The sequence below is a fragment of the Triticum dicoccoides genome, chromosome 7A, assembly GCF_002162155.2.
Source record: "Triticum dicoccoides isolate Atlit2015 ecotype Zavitan chromosome 7A, WEW_v2.0, whole genome shotgun sequence".
Taxonomy (NCBI): domain Eukaryota; kingdom Viridiplantae; phylum Streptophyta; class Magnoliopsida; order Poales; family Poaceae; genus Triticum; species Triticum dicoccoides.
In genome coordinates this window covers 182,920,208-182,932,461 of record NC_041392.1, presented here as the reverse complement: position 1 = coordinate 182,932,461, position 12,254 = coordinate 182,920,208, and the positions used below count along the sequence as shown (strand labels likewise).

Here is a 12,254-nt window from a genome sequence, read left to right as displayed (position 1 = left end):
AGATTGGTTAGGTGTCACTTGGGAGCCTCCGTCAAGATCGTGGAGTTGAACCAAGGAGTTTGTACGGGCAAGGAGATCGCTTGCTTCGTGAAGATCTACCCAAGTGAGGCTAGTCCTTCGTGGGCGATGGCCATGCTGGGATAGACAAGGTTGCTTCTTCATGGACCCTTTGTGGGTGGAGCCCTTCGTGGACTCACGCAACCATTACCCTTTGTGGGTTGAAGTCTCCATCAACGTGGATGTACGATAGTACCACCTATCGGAACCACGCCAAAAATCTCCGTGTCTACATTGTGTTTGCTCCCTCTAAACTCCTCCCTTTACCTTCACTAGATCATGATAGGCGCGCGTTGCCACGCCCGTTCATTTTTTCGATAGAATAATAGGAATTCCATAAATATATGATGGCATGAAACACACACAACTAATTCCCAAAAAATTTAAGGACAGACTCTGAATTACAAATAATCAAATAACACAATGACATATTTTCTAAGTCATTCAGCAGCCAGGTTGAGCTATCGGCTGTTTTTTGCACTAAAATGAAACAAATTCAATTCTAACAAACGGATGTGAAACCTCTTTTACCCGAAGGATTCCCATAGTCCGGAGATGGAGACATACAAATATGGGTTTCTGTCTCATAAGCATCATCAGCACATATTGAAAACTACACCTATAAACTTGTCATTTTTTTGAGAGAATACATGTAATCCCCTTCGTCAAATATGAGGCATTGAAAAAATACCCAACAATAGTGTGAAAATACTGTATCTAATCGCCCAACCAGCTTGAGCCGGTCATGATGCATGCATGTCTTTGTCGCTGTGATGTAAAGCTCGGCAAGAAAAAAGAAAACTAAGAATAGCATGGTGCCTGCTATTCCTAGCAGCAAGAGTATATATATAGTTCCCAAACCAAATAGTTGAAGTCGGAACTGTTTCACCTAAATTAAATAACCTCCAACCACCTCGAGCCGGTCATGATGCATGCATGTTTTTTTCGCTTAAATAGCCTGCAAGGTATCACCAGTTATTTGTGAATATGTAAAAAGCTAATAACTGACCTATCTGTGAAGATGTAAAAAGCTAACAACTGACGTAACGTAACTATTGTATTCCGAAGCTTGTTAAAATCAATAAACTGAAAGCAAACCAAATACATTTATTATGAATGGAATATTTTGCCTGATCCATGAATAGGTTGAATAATTTGTCAATTAGGCTCGGGTGACCAGCCAATATGCTTGAGGAAATGCACCTGCATTAGTCAAACAAACACACAGATTTGGATTCACAAGACCAATTTACTCAACGAAACAAAACAATGTCTAAATACTCTTAACTTGGTAGTCCTAGATAAAATAGGCCAGACCAATGAAGGGATGGCCCACAGAAAGAACGCAGGAATCTCCAAATTTCTGCCCACTCAATTTATAAAATAACTAATGCAGCTAGCAGACATACCTCTCAACATTTCTACCATAGCCTCTATAAGCTGGAATTCTAGGAGTATTGGTTATTTTCATATGTTACAACCTATTATTTTTCCTCAACGCTGCAACAACACCACACCATCCAAATATAATTTAACATATGTAAAGTGAAAAGAGCTGCATATGTCCTGTAAACGTGCCGCTTCAACTATACTGAATCAAGCATTGCTTCAGGTCATCCAGCTCAGAGAAAATCTCCTGTACCATTACATAGAAGTAACTCACAAAATGTCTGGCTTAATCAGAATAAGGATGGCCTAAATAGCTCACAAAATAAATGATTGAGCTTGACAGAAAATATATTTCATTTAATTTGAAGGAAGTAAAAAATCTGGAATCAGCTTCCGTCATGGAAAGGGGATTTCAGTTATGAACACAATGTACATACATGAGAAAAAACATAGAACCGGTGATAACTTAGTGAGCAGCCAATCATGAAACTAGTGAATTAGTATGAAGATATTGAATTTGCAAAAAAATTAGAAATAGATACAGCAGCCAAGAAAAAACATCCTAGAAGCGAAAGTTGGCCTTACATTAGAGAATGGACACATTTTGCACAGCATAGAAAATTAGATCTACTGATCTCCACTGTCGTATTCTTTTTTTCTTAAACATGTCCACTGCCACATGTTTCTTATAATGCATGAAAGAAGTAGAGCGAGATATAGCATATATCGAAGATCAAAATGCTGGGGAGAGGGAAAGAAAAAAAACTTCACTACATCGCCAGTATACTTTCAATCAAAACACCCAGCTCTTACATAATTATTGACCAATCTGCAACTGTATAGTGAGTTGGTAATCAATTATTTGGAGAACAGAAACATCAGACTTTTTGCTACAAAATACAGGTATCGGAAATATATGTCCTCACAAACGTCCTGATATCTGATTGACATCAACCAAATCCAAAAGATACATCAGAAAGCTACGTCTAGTTGTGAGCAGTGAGGATTACAGGGTTAGAATATCTGAATATTTAGGAGGATAAATACCCGAAGATATCATATTTTTCACATCATATCTGGTGAACACTCACATCATATCGACAATTCATCAAACAGTTCAAGTGCAAAGGCTAAAGCGCCACCTTGACAAAAAGAAATTGGATATATGGTAGTTGTAGAGTGCCACGGCAGGTTAGCAAGGTCCATACCTTTAGATCGCTGCAGAGGTGCACGTGTAGGAGGGGTCGGGGCAATGGGCATACACATCCACATGCTGCCATTATGGACACCTTGATCGGCCGTGCCTCCATCAGCAAGTGATCGATGTTATTTCGATCGCGCCCAAAGATCATATGACGTACGAGCGTACCTTGCTTGCCGGGTGCTCGACCGAGGTAGGATCCAGCAACGGGGCAACCGAGAAGTTCAAACCTGGTGTAGAAATAAGGTGGACCAGGCCTGCGGCAGCAACTCGTCCACCATCTCCTTCTTGTGCTTGCGGTCTTCCGGATCCTCGTGCGTGTCCGACGTGTACCCGCCATCGGTGGTGCCTTTTTCGCTCGGTCGACAGAGGGATCTCGTGGCTCGAGGTTGGCGTCGCCAGTGGCAGCGGCGGCGGCGACACACTAGGGTATGGTCAGAGGCGAGGTCAAGGGGGTGCCTTCGTCGCTCGGGTCAGAGAGGAACGCCGTGGCTGGAGGTTGGCGTCAACAGTGGCAGTGGCGGCGGCGGCGAGGGGAGGTCGGGGAAAGAGATAGACGAAAGGAGAGGGGACGTGTTTGCGGGCTTCATGGGGTTGAATGGGCTCCGAGTGTAAACAAGCCCGATTAACCAGAGGCCACCGTTTTTTCCATCGGAGTAGGAGCCCCTTAGGACAGCGGCCCAGTTAGCGCGAAACTGAGCATCGGACGGCCAAGATGACCCAGATTCTTAATCTGACGGCCAAAATCTTCAAATGTGTGAGAGGGCTGGAATAGTACGCGGTTGTAATGTATCTAAATGTGCTATGATTTATATTCCGCTGCTATACTCTTATACTTGCATGTGTAGGTTGATTGCTTGACTTGTGCTAAGTTGCTAAAAATAAGCCAAGACTTAAAATTAGGAAAAGGCTAAATTTTTATTCGGTCAAGTAGTCTAATCACCCCTCTCTAGACATACTTTCGATACTACAACTCGCCCCCCCAACAGGCCCCCAAGGCCCTTTTTTATCGCCGACGCTAGAAAATGGTCCAGTCACGCCCCTAGAAGCCCATTTTTCGCCGGTTAGGCCCGAATTTGGCGCCGGTGGTCCCAGGGCGAACCCGACGCGCTGAGGGCGCCCGAGGGCGTCGGGGAATGCACAAAATCCTAGATAGGCCACCGAGTTAGCGACTGGTCTCGTCTCGTCTTCCTCATTGCCTCGGTTTCCTGCGGGGAATCAATGTCAAGGCTGCCGCTGGTCAGCCTTCCATTGATTCCTCACGAGCGGTGCAGTGTGGCGACGCGCCCCCTCCTGCCATGCGTACACACGCTTGCTGTCCCCCTGCCGCTGTAAAAGCCGCCCCTCCCTCGCCGGTTGACGCACTCGCCCACAGCCTCTCTCTCTCTCTCTCGCCGCCGTCTCCCCCCATCTCGTATCCCTCTCTCCTCGTCTAGAGCCACCGCATGTACGCCCCCGCTGATGGGAGATCGGTTCCCCGGTGAGGGAGCGGCGACCAACGGCTTCGGTCGTCGCCACCTACACAAGTGGGAAGCCCACCTCCTCCACGAGGAGAACTACCTGGCGGCGCCTGACATGCGCATGCTGGGGGGTGGAGGCTCAGCGCTGGAGGCGTCCCTGTCCCCCCACAGCCGATCGAGGCCGGCCCCTTCCACACCAAGATCGAGCGTGTTCGGGCCTCTTTGATGGAGGAGGAGCGGGGCCTCTCGGAGTACATAGCCAACAACCACGTGCATTGGGCGCCGTATTTCCAACGCCGCCAAGAGGAGCATCTCGCCTCCACCAACCACACGTTGGTGATAAGGGGGTGCAACAACAACAACGACTGCCACCTGTGGTGGGGCGCCCCCGGCCACACGCTCCATTTTGTCCTCGAGTACCTCGAGGGCGGCAACGATCCGCCGCTCGAGTATCCGGCACCCCCCCCCCCCCCCGGGAGTGGCCTCCTGTGGCTGCCGAGGCGCATGGTTGGAGGGTCCTCCTCCTCCTTCCGTTCCCTCTCCCACTCCTCTAGGTCGCTAGCGCTTGTCAGCATCAAGGCCGAGCCCGTGGAGACGCCGCTTGGCCGGCGTACCCGCGGCGCCGCCCTCATCATCAATGAGGGTGGTCGTGCCTCCTCTGCTCCTACCTCCCGCCTCGTCAAGCCGAAGACGGAGCCGGGGCTCGCCGCCGTGAAGAGCAAGAATGATGACATGGTCGCGGACGATGAGGCCGCCATCAAGTGGGCGCGTGAGGACTGGGCCCGACTGGAGATGGAGCGCCAGCGTCACGCCCTAGAGGAGATCGCCGCTTGGTGATGTGGCTGCGACAAGGAAGGAGTCATCGTCCTCGAGGACAGTGACGACAAGGCGCCGCCGCCAGCCAAACTAGTCCGCCAGGGCGACCTTAGGCAGGGGTCCAGTAGGGATGGCCACGGTGTGAAGAAGTGTCGGTATCAAAACCGGTGGATCTCGGGTAGGGGGTTCCGAACTGTGCGTCTAAGGTCGATGGTAATAGGAGATGGGGGACACAGTGTTTACCCAGGTTCGGGCCCTCTCTATGGAGGTAATACCCTACTTCCTGCTTGATTGATCTTGATGAATATGAGTATTACAAGAGTTGATCTACCATGAGATCGTAATGGCTAAACCCTAAACGTCTAGCCTGTCTGACTATGATTGTGAGGATGTATCTACGGACCTAGCCCTCCAATTTATATAGACACCGGAGGGATCTAGGGTTACATAAGGTCGGTTACTGAGAAAGGAATCTTCATATTCGGACGCCAAGCTTGCCTTCCACGCCAAGGAGAGTCCCATCCGGACACAGGTAGAGTCTTCAGTCTTTGTATCTTCACAGCCCATCAGTCCGGCCCATGCCTAATAGGCCGGATGCCCGAGGACCCTTTAGTCTAGGACTCCCTCAGTAGCCCCCGAACCAGACTTCAATGACAAGGTGTCCGGCACACAGATAGTCTTCAGCACTGCAAGACGGGTTCCTCCTCCGATGACTTCAAAGCGATGTATTCGGCTTTCCATTTAATGTCGTACCCCTCGGCTTCCGCAGCTTCCTGACTTTAGCTTCCACGTGTCGAGTGAATACAAGAGGTTGGGGTATTTTTTACATATACCACCCTGACCATACCAGAAAGGTGCCTATTTAAAGAGAATAGATCTCAGATCCATTCCAAATCTCATGGAAAAAAAATCCTCAAAGCTTGCGGAGCAGAACCACCCCAACATGGCTAGCGCTCCCAGCTCCTCCTCTCGTCCCCACGACTCCGAAAAGGGTGATTGTGAGAGATGTTCTGTATCTCACAGTCGGCTGGTGAAGCTGCAAAAACAGGGCTTTCTTCCTCCCGCGGATTTAGTCCCCGTACAAGCAGGGATGACGTCCTTCAATGGCCGGGCTCAAGCGGAGAACTTCCCCAATCCGTCCAGGGGGGAACAAGTATGCTTCGTCCCCTTCTTGTTAAGAGGTGTCGGATTTCCAATCCATCCCTTCCTCCGAGGACTACTGGAGTATTATGGCCTCCAACTGCACAGTCTCACTCCCGCCTCCATCCTGCATATTGCGGGTTATGTCGCTCTATGCGAGCTATTCCTGGGCTGCGAGGCCCATTTCGATTTATGGAGAAGAATGTTCTGCTTCGTCCCTCGTAATCAAGGAGGGTCAATATTCGAAGTGGGGGATCCGAAGTGTGGCATATTGCAGAAACCGTATACCTGTCCGGCACGCCGAAGAAGGCTTTCAAAGAGTGGCCTTCCGAATGGTTCTATATTGACGACGTCGCTCTTCCCGATCCAGTCCGAATGGGCCTCCTCGAATTTTCAAGTGCTCTGTTGAAGAAACGCCATAGTTGGCGTCCTCGGAGCCTCGAGGAAGTGGATAGCACAGAGGTCAGTCAGCTGCTGGGCAAGATTAAGATGCTCGCCCAGTCCGGCTTGTCAATAGTCGAGGTAATGGCGATCTCCATAGTGTGGGGGTCCAACCACTCCAATACAAAGGACTTCCCATGTGGCACTATAATGGGGAAGACGACGCCTCACGCTCCGGTCGGAAGGGCCCGAAGACCCTCGTCGCTTTGGCCAAAATATTGGCCGAACTGTATAAAGGGGAGAAGGAGGAGTTCACCCGTGTCTAATGTCGAGACGGATTTTCCATGTATAATTCCCCTAGCTGGGTAAGCTCTGACCCTACCATTTTACCCCTCTCCCTGAATTATTGTTGATGGACAGTATCCTATCCACTCATAACAGGAATGGCGAAAGGTTGTCGAGGGGATCCATAACCCCGCCCCTCAGCCGGAGGGTCACAACCGGGATCTTGACCCCGGGTTTGAAGAAGATCCAGACATATTTGTGGAGCTCGAGGATGGAATATTCTATCAATGAGCTACGATGGTACGGGAGTACCTATCATCGCCGATTACCCTGGCCTCCTTCCTGCTTCACATGTAAGTAATTTAAAAGGCACTTTCTTCGAAAGAGTTACCTTACTATGCCTCACCCATCACACTATTTCGTGCTCCAAAGGGGAGGCGCTCGACATTGCAACGTGCGCCAGAAGCGTCTCCGAGGAGAAAGGGCGCCCGCGCCTAGCACATCTTCTAAGAGGAAGGCAAATGATAATACGGCAGAACCCTAGTCAAAGAGGTAAGGCTTTTCTTTTCAAGAATACACCTTCTGATCGCCACATCAAATTGTGATGCCATTCGCCGCATTCTATCAGGAAAAGTATCCGCCGGACTGTGTCCGGGGATCCGGCCGGACGTGCCTCCACTAGTCAGGTTCCGGACCCTGCCCAAAGGACGGGGGTTGACATGGGAGTGGCGCCGAACTGTCCTTCCACAAAGGATTCGGGCGATATGTCCGTCATGAACTCTGAAGTGGAGAGCACTATGAATCATTGTCGTCGGAGGGCCGTTTTTCGTGACCCTGGCTTTTCAAAGGATGCATTTGATGCCTTCAGCTTGGCTGATTCGTACATCCGAGCTTCTCGGGATGGGCTTGCTAGAACCATAGACCAGCATCTGAAAGATATGTGGGTAAGCGTAGATTTAATAATCATACACCAGTAGCCCCTGAGACTTAAAGTAGTTGATACAACTGATTTAAGGATCATTGTATAACCAGGTGCTTACATAGAAGAACAGCATGTTATCTCGGGAACTAGAAAAGTATCGGACCCAGCTAACTGCTGCCAATGCCGAACTGGAGAAATCCAAGAAGGCGTCTCCTGGTAATGTTTCCCTCCATCGAGAAAACATAATGGTATACCAATAACGCTAACATGGTTGCTCACCTCTTATTAGGATCATTAGATCAACTGCAAGAGCAATTGAAAGCTGGTCAAAGCAGAGAACGAGAAGCCAAAAAACTGCTAGGCGCGGGCGAGCGTGTGCTAACAAAAGTCGTGATGGAGAAAAACAAGCTCTAGGATTCGAATACCGAACTGGGCGAGGAACTGAAAGATGTACGGGCCCAGCTGGCGGACTCCGTAAAGGAGAATAAAAGACTGCGAGGCAGCATATTCAGTATGTGGCCGAACTTACCTTCGAATAATTCGGAGATAGAAGGGACTGATAGAGTTATGTCTACAGGTATGCTGACCGGTCGTCCCGAAGAGGAGATGACCGGATCTTCGAGCGATCTGCTACAAGAGCTATCGCAGGTGCATGAGCAATCTCGACAGGTGATGCGAAATGTTGCCAAGGCCCTATGGCCATCCGCCTCCCCTCCAGGAAAGATGGAGGAGCTTATACAACTATTCAAGGGAGCGCGTCGGCGCTTTCGACTGTGGAAGATATCGGTCTGTCGGGAAGGTGCGCGGGAAGCCTGGGCCATGGTCAAAACACGGTATACCAAGCTTGATCCGAATCATATGGCTCGGGTCGGACCTCTAGGGTCAGATGGAAAAGAAGTTCCCGTTAATTTGGTATATGACCAAGTAGAAGTAGCCGCCAAGTATTCCCAGCAGGATTGTAAGTTAGACCGCCTACTGGACGGCATAGAGGAGGAAATTTTTGAGTCCTAGTGACTATGTACTTTCCTTGATATATGTGACTCTAGCTGAATTGTAAAAACGATTGTCATGGCAGACCTTTTCGCTTCAACCTACGGACCCGAAGGTGCGGAGTGTTTCTGAATACCTGAGCGGTAAAATAGACTGGGGTATGCATGGAAACCAGGCATAGGGGTCATAGTTGCTTGAACAGACAATTTGTATCCGGCTAGTTATGTTATATTACATCATGATTGTAAAATACATCTTCCAGAGAAAATAGTTCCATTAAGGGTTCCTTTCCCTGGGTGTGCATGTGTTAAAATGCATGTCCGAACTGTGATTGGTAACATCACAGTATAGGTAATCATCTGGGGGTTCATAATGGAAGGAATATAAAACATCTTTAGCCCGCCGACCGAATATTCTCTTAAGAACGCTAGCTTTCGGCTTCACCCAGTCTGAGGTACACATCCGGATGAACCGGCAGTAACAATCACAGAGGTGCTCCCTTTATGCCTTAGCCGAACTAACGGGAATGTAGGGCATAGGCACAGGAGCTACGCAACCCAGCTTGGCCAAAAGTTAAGTCATATCAATGCATATAATGGCGAAGAAACGTACATATGGTAAAAACGCATATGTGATGAACTTGATGCTCGGAAAATAAGAATAAGCTTCTGTCCGGGAAGCCCCCAGGTATAGTGGACGTACATGCTCAAGGATGTGTACATCACAGGTGCACGGTTTAGCCGTGCAAAAGCTCTAAGGCTTATAAAAAGGAAAAAGAGGAACTAAAAGAGAAGATAAAGTAAAGGAAACAACAGGAAGAAGGAGACAAACGAATAGTTCGGCGCTAGGCATAGAATCTTCGGAGTCTGGTCGCGTTCCAAGGGTTCGGTTCTAGGCGATTGTCTGATGCAGCCCGCAGGCGGTACGTTCCTCCTGTGAGAACTTCGTCAATGATGAAGGGACCCTCCCACTTGGGCTTGAGTTTGTCCTTTTTCTTCTCCAGCAAGCGTAGAACAAGTTCGCCAACATTATAAGTCTTGGCCCGTACTTCTATGCTTTGATATCTGCGGGCCTGTTGTTGATGAAATGCGGAATGGGCCTTTGCAACATCGCGTTCCTCCTTCAGGGCATCTAGGTTGTCCTGCCGATCGAGCTCGGCCTCTCTTTCTTCGTACATGCGCACTTGAGGTGAGTCATGGATAATATCGCAGGGTAATACAGCCTCTGCGCCGTACACCATGAAGAATGGTGTATATCCAGTAGTATGGTTGGGCGTGGTCTGCAGCCCCCAGAGTACGGAGTCAAGCTCCTAAACCTAGTGCTTGTCTGATTCTCTCAAAGACCGCACTAGTCTGGGTTTGATGCCACTCATAATAAGACCATTGGCCCGTTCGACTTGGCCGTTTGTTTGCGGGTGATAGACAGAGGCATAATCGAGCTTAATGCCCAACTTAGCACACCAAGTTTTCACCTCATCGGCTGTGAAGTTGGAGCCGTTATTGGTGATGATGCTGTGTGGAACACCATAATGGTGCACCACGCCGGATATGAATTCTATCACTAGCCCCGCCTCGGCCGTTTTAACTGGTTTGGCCTCTATCCACTTAGTGGATTTTTCCACCATGACCAGCAGATACTTCCTCTTATGGCTTCCTCCTTTAAGGGGTCCGACCATATTGAGCCCCCAGACCGCGAAAGGCCAAGTGATGGGGATCGTTTGTAGAGCGGTGGGGGCATATGGCTTTGGTTGGTGAAGAGCTGGCATCCGACGCATCATTGGACCAAGTCCTGTGCATCTGCTTGGGCCGTCGGCCAATAAAAACCTATATGGAAGGCCTTTCTAACAAGGGCCCGAGTTGCGGCGTGGTGCCCGCCGAGACCAGCATGAATTTCAGCCAAGAGTTGCCGCCCCTCTTCCTTGGAGATACATCTTTGAAGAACTCCGGTAGCACTTTTCTTGTAGAGCTCTCTGATACGTCTCCAACGTATCTATAATTTTTGATTGTTCCATGCTATTATATTATCTGTTTTGGATGTTTATGGGCTTTATTAAACACTTTTATATTATTTTTGGGACTAACCTATTAACCCAGAGCCCAGTGCTAGTTTTTGTTTTTACCTTGTTTTAGAGTATCGCAGAAAAAGAAAATCAAACGGAGTCCAATTAACCTGAAACTTCATGGAACTTATTTTTGGAACGGAAGCAATCCAGAAGACTTGGAGTGTACGTAAGGGAAGCAACGAGGAAGCCACGAGGCAGGGGGCCGCGCCCACCCCCCTGGGGGCGCCCTCCACCCTCGTGGGGCCCTCGTGGCTCCCCTGATGTATTTATTCCGCCTATATATATCCATATACCCTAAAACGATCGGAGAGCACAATATATCGGGAATTCCATCGCCAGAAGCCTCCGTAGACACCGAAAGCCAATCTAGACCCGTTCCGGCACCCTGCCGGAGGGGGAATCCTTCTCCGGTGGCCATCTTCATCATCCCGGCGCTCTCCATGACGAGGAGTGAGTAGTTCTCCCTCGGGGCAGAGGGTATGTACCAGTAGCTATGTGTTTGATCTCTCTCTCTCGTGTTCTTGATTTGGCACGATCTTGATGTATCGCGAGCATTGCTATTATAGTTGGATCTTATGTTTCTTCTCCCCCTCTACTCTCTTGTAATGGATTGAGTTTCCCCTTTGAAGTTATCTTATCGGATTGAGTCTTTAAAGATTTGAGAACACTTGATGTATGTCTTGCCGTGCGTATCTGTGGTGACAATGGGATATCACGTGATTCACTTATTGTATGTTTTGGTGATCAACTTGCGGGTTCCGCCCATGAACCTATGCATAGGGGTTGGCACACGTTTTTGTCGTGATTCTCCGGTAGAAACTTTGGGGCACTCTTTGAGGTTCTATGTGTTGGTTGAATAGAAGAATCTGAGATTGTGTGACGCATATCATATAATCATACCCACGGATACTTGAGGTGACATTGGAGTATGTAGGTGACATTAGGGTTTTGGTTGATTTGTATTAGGGTTTTGGTTGATTTGTGTCTTAAGGTGTTATTCTAGTACGAACTCTAGGGATGTTTGTGACACTTATAGGAATAGCCCAACAAATTGATTAGAAAGAATAACTTTGAGGTGGTTTCGTACCCTACCATAATCTCTTTGTTTGTTCTCCGCTATTAGTGACTTTGGAGTGACTCTTGGTTGCATGTTGAGGGATAGTTATATGATCCAATTATGTTATTATTGTTGAGAGAACTTGCACTAGTGAAAGTATGAACCCTAGGCCTTGTTTCAACGCATTGCAATATCGCTTGTGCTCACTTTTATCATTAGTTACCTTGCTATTTTTACATTTTCAGATTACAAAAACCTTTATCTACTATCCATATACCACTTGTATCAACATCTCTTCGCCGAACTAGTGCACCTATACAATTTACCATTGTATTGGGTGTGTTGGGGACACAAGAGACTCTTTGTTATTTGGTTGCAGGGTTGCTTGAGAGAGACCATCTTCATCCTACGCCTCCTACGGATTGATAAACCTTAGGTCATCCACTTGAGGGAAATTTGCTACTGTCCTACAAACCTCTGCACTTGGAGGCCCA

General features: G+C 48.3%; 1 long non-coding RNA gene across 1 annotated transcript; it reads right to left on the bottom strand.

Annotated features, from left to right (window-relative positions):
• Window positions 1-1,329: 1,329 nt before the first annotated feature.
• LOC119330859 lies at window positions 1,330-3,224 on the bottom strand. The gene is made up of 2 exons (XR_005160301.1): window positions 2,655-3,224; window positions 1,330-1,693 (listed from the first exon to the last, which is right to left on the bottom strand). It is a non-coding gene; the product is annotated as an uncharacterized LOC119330859 (long non-coding RNA).
• Between the last annotated feature and the right edge of the window lie 9,030 nt (window positions 3,225-12,254).